This window comes from Microcaecilia unicolor, chromosome 1, assembly GCF_901765095.1.
Source record: "Microcaecilia unicolor chromosome 1, aMicUni1.1, whole genome shotgun sequence".
Lineage (NCBI taxonomy): Eukaryota > Metazoa > Chordata > Amphibia > Gymnophiona > Siphonopidae > Microcaecilia > Microcaecilia unicolor.
This window is the reverse complement of record NC_044031.1, coordinates 239,759,317-239,768,403: the sequence shown is the minus strand read 5'-3', so window position 1 is coordinate 239,768,403 and position 9,087 is coordinate 239,759,317. Positions and strand designations below refer to the sequence as shown.

The 9,087-nt window shown below is 45.5% G+C and overlaps 1 protein-coding gene across 2 annotated transcripts in view; it reads left to right on the top strand.

Moving 5' to 3' along the window:
• Positions 1-370: 370 nt before the first annotated feature.
• ROPN1L (rhophilin associated tail protein 1 like) overlaps positions 371-9,087 on the top strand; it is a 177,221-nt gene continuing 168,504 nt past the window's right edge. The window contains exon 1 of one of the 2 annotated variants that reach the window (XM_030205012.1): positions 371-446. The gene's annotated coding sequence lies outside the window, so the exon portion shown is untranslated. The other variant, XM_030205007.1, reaches the window with a different exon arrangement.

Genomic DNA, 9,087 nt, shown 5'->3' with positions numbered 1-9,087 from the left:
CCAATGGCGGGGAGGGGGGGGGGCTAAAATGTGCTCCCTCACCCTCCCGCCAAGTACAGACATGCCTCTGCTATGCACTAGGCGAGTTTGGACAAGGGTTGTGGGAACAGGGACAAAGGCTGGTTTGTTTGTGCCCATTTCCTTTCACTGAACTATAATAACTAACTTTTGTGTGGCACCCTCACCCTCCAGTGATATACATATAATACTTGTTGGCTGCATCAGAGACCATAATATTTATGTCAAAAGAATAAAAACAAACCGCACTCTTTCCTCAGTGACTCTGGCGAAGCTCCAGGCTCCTCTCTGGGAAAAGTGAGCACTGAGCAACACTCACCAGCAGGTTACCACGACGCGCGGTTCGCCCGTAGCCACGGTTACCTAGAGATATCTGAGTTTACAAGCACAAGAAGTGGCTCTGGGCTGCCGGCGCGCGCTTCCTTCTGGTGAGTGGAAACCGATTAACAACCACAGGTCTTTCAACGGCTACTAGAAGCGCGAGCTTTTCCGCTTCGAGTCTGCGACGTCGCTATATCCACTGTTTGGGCCGGTAAGCTTAATGGGTAAAAGTAATCCCGCAGTGGCTGTTGCTAGGGCTTTGTTTTCCGTTGCATTTCTTGAGGGTGATATATGCGTGAGAGCTGCCCTTTCTGGACGTAAGCTGTGCCAATATAGTTATAACAGTTGTTGTGTTGTCCGGTCTTTGTCAGCTTATTCAGGACCAATAGGGACGTTAGAGTCCAGTCCTGGATTTTTTATAAGTTCGTTGTGAATTATGGGTCCCAATGAGTATGGGAGGAGTAGCTTAGTGGTTAGTACAGTGGACTTTGATCCTGGGGAACTGAGTTCGATTACCACTGCACTGCAGCTCCTTGTGACTCTGGGTAAGTCACTTAACCCTCCATTGCCCCTGGTACAAAATAAGTAACTGAATATATGTAACCGCTTTGAATGTAGTTGCAAAAACCTCATAAAGGCGGTATATCCAGTCCCATTTCCCTTGTTGTAATGGGTATGTTCCAGGAAGTTTGATGACTTGAGAGGACATGAGCCTATCTGGCCCACTATGTGGGCTGAAGCTAGTAGGCAGAGCTTATTGCTCTGTCAAATACATTGGTGTACCAAGAAGGCTATGCTGTTAGTTTCCAACTGCTGAAGTGGCAGTTGAAGCCCACTCTAGGCCAAAGAGGTTTAATAAACAGGAGTGGAAGTGAGCCTCTCTAGTCCATTGTAAGCAAGGAAGCCCCTTCCCAGCGCTGCCGTCATCCCCGTTTACTCAAAACAAAGCAAGCAAACCTATGAGCTGCTGCATGCACAGATGCATGCTACCACATTCTCGTACCTGGGCACGCAATTGTGGAATGCACTGCCTACAGACCTGAAAACAATCGACGAAACAAATATCTTTTGCAAATCTCTAAAGACATATCTCTTCAACAAGGCATACAATGAGAACTAATAGACACACTAATTCACCCGACAACCCACTCAGTCAAGATAGCTCACCTAATATAACTACCTTAATCAATCCTTTCCTTCCTCTTTCTACCCTTATTTAACCTCTGCACAATATTAAATGTAACTGTCACCCTGCAATGACAATGTTAACAAAACTATGTAAGCCACATTGAGCCTGCAAATAGGTGGGATAATGTGGGATACAAATGCAATAAATAAATAAATAAATTGTTCGTTTTTTTATTGTTAGGCCGTCTATCTTTAACAAGTCTAAAGCTGTTTCAGTTGGATGGGCAGTGCCTTAAAAGGTGGCGGATAAAAGGTTTTTTTTGTTTTTACTTATTGGACAGCTTTTTAATTTATTTGAAAGCTTCCCATGTGTAGATAAAATATAATGAAATGACAATTGAATATCACTAAAACAGCTTAAAAATTATTATAGCTGGTAGAAACAGCAATTTTAAACTCTATTTTGTGCTCATTTTTCTACAACAAAAACTAAATAAATATCACTGTATACAATACAGATGGCCAAATTTCAGTGAGGATATCCTGTTTCCTGATGGGTTCATCGTAAATTCTGTTGTAATCTGCCTTTGGAAGCATGATGTTATAAAGATGATAGAATATATTGAAATTAAATAGAAGTAGAATTAAACTCTCATTGGGGCACATATAATCACATCTTCATCTGTTGTGTAGAGCTTTACCTTTTAGATACACAAATGGATTATTCTGTTTGAGCATGTTTCAGGGTCAAGTGGTTATAAGTCAAAATAATAAAAATATTTTCTGTCAAACAGATCTCTCATTTGTGGAAACATAACTAAATGGGCTATAAGCCCCTAATGCAGCCCACTGGTTTTCTTATATTTTGTTCTTGTGATGGCTCATACTGTGCCAAAATTGGAAATACAGCGAGACAGAATAATAGAATTCAGTAACATCCAAAACTTATTTTTTTATGTTTTAATTATCTTTATTAAAAGCAAAATATGTTAATTGATAAGCTTCATACAGAACAAGAAAAAAACAGTAGACCATCCAACATGGCACAATAAAAATTTTAATTTTACCCCAAGAACCCTTCCCCTCCCTCCCTATAAGCCCACCTGACTGTTTCCACCTGCCAAAATAACACAACAGATGTACAGATCAGTAGGACTCAAAGCATTTCATAACAAGTAAAGTCATAAACAACACAGTTTATACCAAATTGTTTAACCACACTTTGGTTTTGCCTTCAGGTTTAATAAGCAATACCATGTGTATGTAAGGTCTAGATAAATGTAAACAATCTATGTTTAAGGCATATGCCCTAAATATCTGATACTTGGTAGCAATAATTAAACAGTGATGGAATATTCACATAGCAGGCAGCCAACAGATTTATTTTCCACTGAAAATAATCAACTTTGTATAAACTTGGCGACTAACACTGTGCTTGTTATTTTGTATTTTGGCAGTGTATTGTTTGCCTGCATAATAAAATCGCACTTGCCAATATCTTTCTGACACGGCTTTAATTAACAAAAGCTACCATAAGAGGCAGACATGGTCGTATAATTAACATTATAATTTTATTTGGGTAATGACTGAGAGAAATGTTATTAAAAATTATCTTACAAAGCATGAAGTTGACCTTCTGCTGTATATCAACCAGTAGTAAATAATAGTAATAAACAATATTGTGCATTTTTATAATATACCACCACATTCTTCAAAACAGAAGGAGCAAGTTCCCACAAACCATCTAGGCACAGGTTAAAAAAAAACCTTTCAAATGCTCCCAGGTTTTAACCTAATAAATGTTAAATGTGGGCTATGAATGTCATAAATAAATAGAAACTCTGAATGTTAAGCACCTGATTCTTATATCATGATCTCTGTTTTAGTGGCCCATTACCAGGAGAAAAAAATCTCTGCACGAATATAACACGTGCTAGGGTGTCCCTGTAACCAGCCCCTCCAACTGACCACTGATTAAGATTTATAACAAATTACTACTCCTACCTATAAAAAGTTATCCAGTTTTTATGCATCCTCTGTGTACATCTGTATGCTGCACAAGCTGGCATGTTTGAAAATATAAGTGAGATTCAATAAAAATGCTACCAACAATAAAGAACGACAACGTAGATGCAGCAGCTCATATTTGCTTGCTTTGTTTTGAGTATAAGGGTATGACGGCTGTGCAGGGAAGGGAAAACTCATTGACCTAATTGGTTTACATTTTGACATCACTTCATTTCCTGTCTATTAAACCTCCTTGCTCTAGCTTATCCAAATCCATCTTGTCAATTGCGGGACACAAACTGTAAAAGTCTGCCAGGCACTGTCCTAGCATTCCAAATTACTGGAGTTTCTGTTAAAGCCCTCTCCAGCCCATCCTAAACCAGACTGCCATATATGTAGAGCTGCCAAGTGTTGAAAATTTCCAGCCAAATTTGTGGCTAAAAATAGCCCCAAAAATAGCCAAATATTTATATGAATATTAATAAGGTCAATATGAATATTAATAAAGTATATATGAATATTAAGGTCAATATAAATATCAATTTTGTAATCATTGTAAGCAGCATAAACAGCAGCATTAGCAGCATAATATTATTATTAATATTTAAAAAATGTTAAATGTTCCCAGGTTTCAATCTAATGCTTTAAAAAAAATTGTACTTGTAAATAGTAAGTCTGATTTGTTAATCACCAGATTCTCATAACATGATTTCTGTTTTGGTGGCTCTTTACTAGATGAAAACATCTCTGCATGAATACAGGAAGCCCCTATAACCAACCCCTCAAAATTACTACTCTGATGAAACCATTACTTCCTTCCTCTGTGACATATGCTGTATAAGCTGGCAATGGCACGTGTGAAAATATTAGCAAGATAAAAAAAATGCTACCAACAACCAGTGGCGCAGCTAGACAGCCAATATTGGACAGGCCTAAGCCCAAAGTGGGTTGGCACAATGTTTTCTCTGTTCTGCCCTACCAGAATATAAATACATTAGCTAATAAGGATCCTCAAGCTCTGTCAGCTGAAGACTTTCTCTGAAGGTGGCCAGAACTCCCTTTTACCATGCTTGGCAGGCAGCAGCAACATCCCTAAGCCACTGATGCCAGCACCCTATGCATGCTTAGCTGTCAGTGACTCAAGGATGCTGTTGCCGACTGGAAGTTCTGCCCATTTTTGGAGGAGGTCCTCAACTGGGGAGGCTTGGGATCCCTACCAGCTATACAGCAAGAGTCAGAACTGGTGTTAGACATGCTAGGACCCCCTTCCTGATATCCTCTCTTCTCCCTGCCTTCCTTCCGATTTCCCCACCTGCCATTACTGGCACACCGACAGACCCTCACCAAATACAGAACAAGGGATTACAAATCAGAAATAAAAATATTTAGACAAAAATTGAACTGCGAACCCCCAAAAGTTAAACTTAGTATGTACTCCAACACTGGAGAAATAAAAACAGAAATGCATTTCCTTTCTACGGAACACAATACGAACACATTTGCTGTGCAGATTTCCCAAAGTCAACATATTCCATTTAAAATATTCAAAATAAATTGCTTTTTTTCTACCTTTGTGGTTTGGACATTGTATTTTTCCATCATGTTGATTGCAGTTTCTCTTGTGCTTTCCTGTCTGTTGCCTTCTAATTCTCTTTCAAGTGACTGCTGTCCATTTGTCTTTTTTACCCTCACTACGCCTGTTCTGACATATTGATTGTTGGGGGGGGGGGGGGTTAGCTCTTTTTTTCTTCTTTCTGCCTCACTGTCAACTCAAATTTACCCTCTCACTGTTCTCCTCCTTTTTGTTTTACAGCTACCTATCAGATTTCCATCTTCTTCTCACACCCACTAGCTTTTCCAGTTCCCCATCTCACTCCTTCCCCAGCCCTCCATTCCCTTTCATTACCATATTTCTATCCTCTGTAATCACTATCCTTTCATTCATTTTCTTGCCACCCCCTTCCTCCCCCTCCTGGCCTTTCCCACATGGTTCCACCATTCCCAGCATCTTCCTCCCTCTGCCCTTCTAGCCCAGCATCTGCTCCCTCTTTCTCCCCTCCCCACTCTTGTAGCCTTACATCTCTCTGTCCCTTCTCTCTTCTCTCTTGCCCTCTCCCCCATGTTCCAACATTTCTCCCACTGTACGGCATCTCTCCCTTCTGCTCCTGGATCCAATATATCCTCCTTTCTCCACCTCCTGTGTATCTCTCTCTCCCTCTAATCCACCCCCAGGTCCAACATATCTCCCTCTCTCCCATTTTCCACCATCTCTCTCTGTCACGGTCTCAGGGTCTAAGCAAACTGTCATGGACTCAGGAACAACGTGAGCTCTTGGGGTGTTGTTGACGAGCGGCAGCAGCAGGCAAAACCCTCCAACCAGGAATGGAGTAAACAAGAAGGACTGGAGCAGACTAGAAGTGCAATAAGCACACAGACCGAAACAGACCAGAAGTGCACAGAGCACACAGGCTGCACTAAGACACAAACCAAGACTGGAGCAGACTAGAGGTGCAATAAGCACACAGACCGAAACAGACCAGAAGTGCACAGAGCACCCAGGCTTCACTAAGACACAAACCAGGACTGGACTGGGCAGGAAACACAGGGATAGAACTAAGTAAAGCCAGAAAAGAAAACACTCAAACGAGCCACAAGGCCATCATGGAACCGATACACACAGTGCTCTCTCATGTGGGCCGCAAGACCGAACGGGAACCCAAACACAACAGCAGAAGGAAGAAGAAACTAGGCAGAGCTCAAGGCTGGGCAGACTAGGCAGAGTTCAAGGCTGGGCCACATGGCCACAGAAACACACAACAGAACAAACAGGCAATAACCAAGACAGAAATCATCCAGTTCAGAGAGACCTTTTCGGTTGGGATCCTTTCAGGGCCCTAGGAGAGCCGGTCCTTTAGTTTCCCCAGACGGAGATCCTGCAGCCCATCCTGCCCAATGAGGACATTCCGGGCCCCTCGGTAATGCAGGTGGGGGCAGGTTGTCCCTCTTCCACCATGAATGGGCCCACATCACCTCGAACTAGTGGGTTTTGGAGGTGGTCGTGAAGAGATACTCCCTGGAGCTGCCCACTCCGTTCCTGATGCATTCATGGCTTCTGTCTTGTCTGAAAAGAAGGTGAGCCCTTAGGTCCCGCAAGGCCCCGAAGGACCTCAGAGGACAGCCGTGCAACCCCAAGTCTTCACCCGCGGCGACCGCCGTTCACCGAGGGTTGAGCCCCCAGCTGCAGGCGGTCAACGGGACTTCCGGAACCGCGGGGTTGACGAACTGACCCAGTACAGGAACCAGGAGCGAAGAGGGCAGGTGGAAAACAGAGGAGTCCACAACCAGCAACAGGTCAGGGCAGGCAGCTCACAGCGTAGTCTGATACAGGCAAAAGGTCAAGGCAGGCGGCTAGCAGAGTAGTCCAGAAACAGTCCAAAGGTCAAAACCAGGAGAGCAAGGAAACAAACTGAAAACTAGAACACACGAAGACTGGCCTCGGGAAACAGAACCTGAAGCAATGTCCTGTCTCAGGCCCGCTCCTTAAATACTATCAGCATTCAACCGCCCAGCCCCAGCCGACATGGCCGGCCAATCAGAACCCGGTTACTGACGAAATCCTTCTGGTTGGTTCCGTCCGACCTCCCAGGCGGGACTACAGCACCGGCCTCCCAATCTAACTCCTCAGAGGCGGAGCTTCGGGTTCCCGCGCCCGAAAGTGAAGGAGACGCCGGCCATCGCGTCTCGGCGCTGGCGCAAGCACGGACCCCATAGCTGGCGATCGAGAGCCCGGCAGCCGCAATCGCCGGCCCACAGCCTCGGCCCCGGACTGGGCGGCTATCACCGCGGCGAGCCCCGGCTCTCCATCGCGACCTCAAGAAGGCCGGCCCTCGCCGCGATGGACACCGGTTCCTGCTTCCCGCAGAGGAGCAGCCGGAGGGAGCGACGGATGTGACATTTCTCCATGTGACTCAGTACTAAAGTGACGCTGTCGCCCTTATTCTCCAGAATTTCTTGGAGCTAGGGCCTGTAGAACTGATGCCTTGTGAGGAGCACGGCTTGGGATGTTCTTCCATTTACTTTGTGGTCACAAAGCAGGTACAACACTTTCACATGGAAACCTTCTGGTCTGTAATCACGTCAGTTTGGCTGGGTGAGTTCTTGTCATCCCTAGACCTTATGAAGGCCTATCTGCACATTCTCATTGCAAGCGTTATGTTGGCTTCTGAGTGTCCTTTGGACTGACCACAACCCCCTCACCCCCGCACCTTTTCCAGGGTTAAGGTGGTGCCAGGGGATCAAGATACATCCTTATCTGGATGACTGGCTGATTTGGGCGGATTCATCTGTGGAGGCCAGCCTGGCCGCTTCTCAGGTCAGCTGTCTGAGATCTTGGGCTGGGTTTGTGAATCAAGGCAAGAGTCACCTGGTTTCCTCCCCGGCCCTGGAATACTTGGGGGTCTGCTTCAACACTGCCTAGGAGATGGTGTTCCTCTCAGAGGACTGGGTAGAGAATTTTCAAATGCAGAAGCACAGATTGTGTGAGCTCCCAGTTTCCATAGTATGGGACTACTTGCAGCTCCTGGGGTTCCATGGCTGTGACACTGAAGGTGGCACTGTAGGTGTGGACTCGCATGCGTCCCACACCCCGGTCTCACAAGATTTCCACCACCCTCTGTCTCTTTAGCTCAAGCCAAGAATCAGTCTGAGCTGGTGGGACAGCTGGTTCGCCTTCTGAGGAGGGGTGCTGCTGGATCCCCTGCAGTGGGTGATTGTCACTATGGATACAAGTATCCTCATCTTGGGAGCTCATTACCTGTGTCTTGTGGTGGAGGAGACCTGGACCCAGTGGGAGGTGGCCTGGTCCATGAATCGCCTGAAGTTCCAGGCAGTTCGCCTGGCCCTGCTGGAATTCCTGCCAGTCTTTTAGGGAAAGGTGGTCAGGGTGATGCCAGATAGCCACTGTGGTGGCTTATATCAACAAACAGGGAGGCACCAGGAGTCAGACAGTAGCCTTGGAAGGAGCATCCCTCTGTCAGTGGATGGAGGGACTCCTGCAGGCCCTCAAAGTGGCACGTATTGCTGGCAAGGAAAATGTGCAAGTGGACCTTCTCAGTCACTCTCTCCTGGATCTGGGAGAATGGGAGCTGGGACAATGGGCCTTTCAGCTTATTATGGACTGCCAGGGCCCCCTGCTGTTTGATATGATGGTCTCCAGTGCCAATGAGAAACTGGAGGATTTCTGCTGTCTTCTGAAGGAGCTGGCCTCTCAAGGGATAGATGCCCTAGCCCAGCCATGGCTGCTAGAGGAACATCTGTATATCTTCCCTCCAGAGGCCATCTTTTGCACAGGATTGTGTTTCATCCTCATCTGGTCTAGCTAGTGGCTCCAGATTGGCCTCGCCGACCATGGTATGCAGACCTTGTGTGCCTGTTGGAGGGCCTTCCAGGCAAGATCCAGTAGAAATGGAAAATCTTGATCCCTTGTGGCTTACAGTCTGACCCGTAGTGGTTTCTATGCTGCTCCATTCTCAGAATCTTGCACATTCCTGGCTTATGTCAGGGCTTGGAAAGTCTTTGAGACTTGGTATGTGGAATGGTCACTGTCATCTGGGA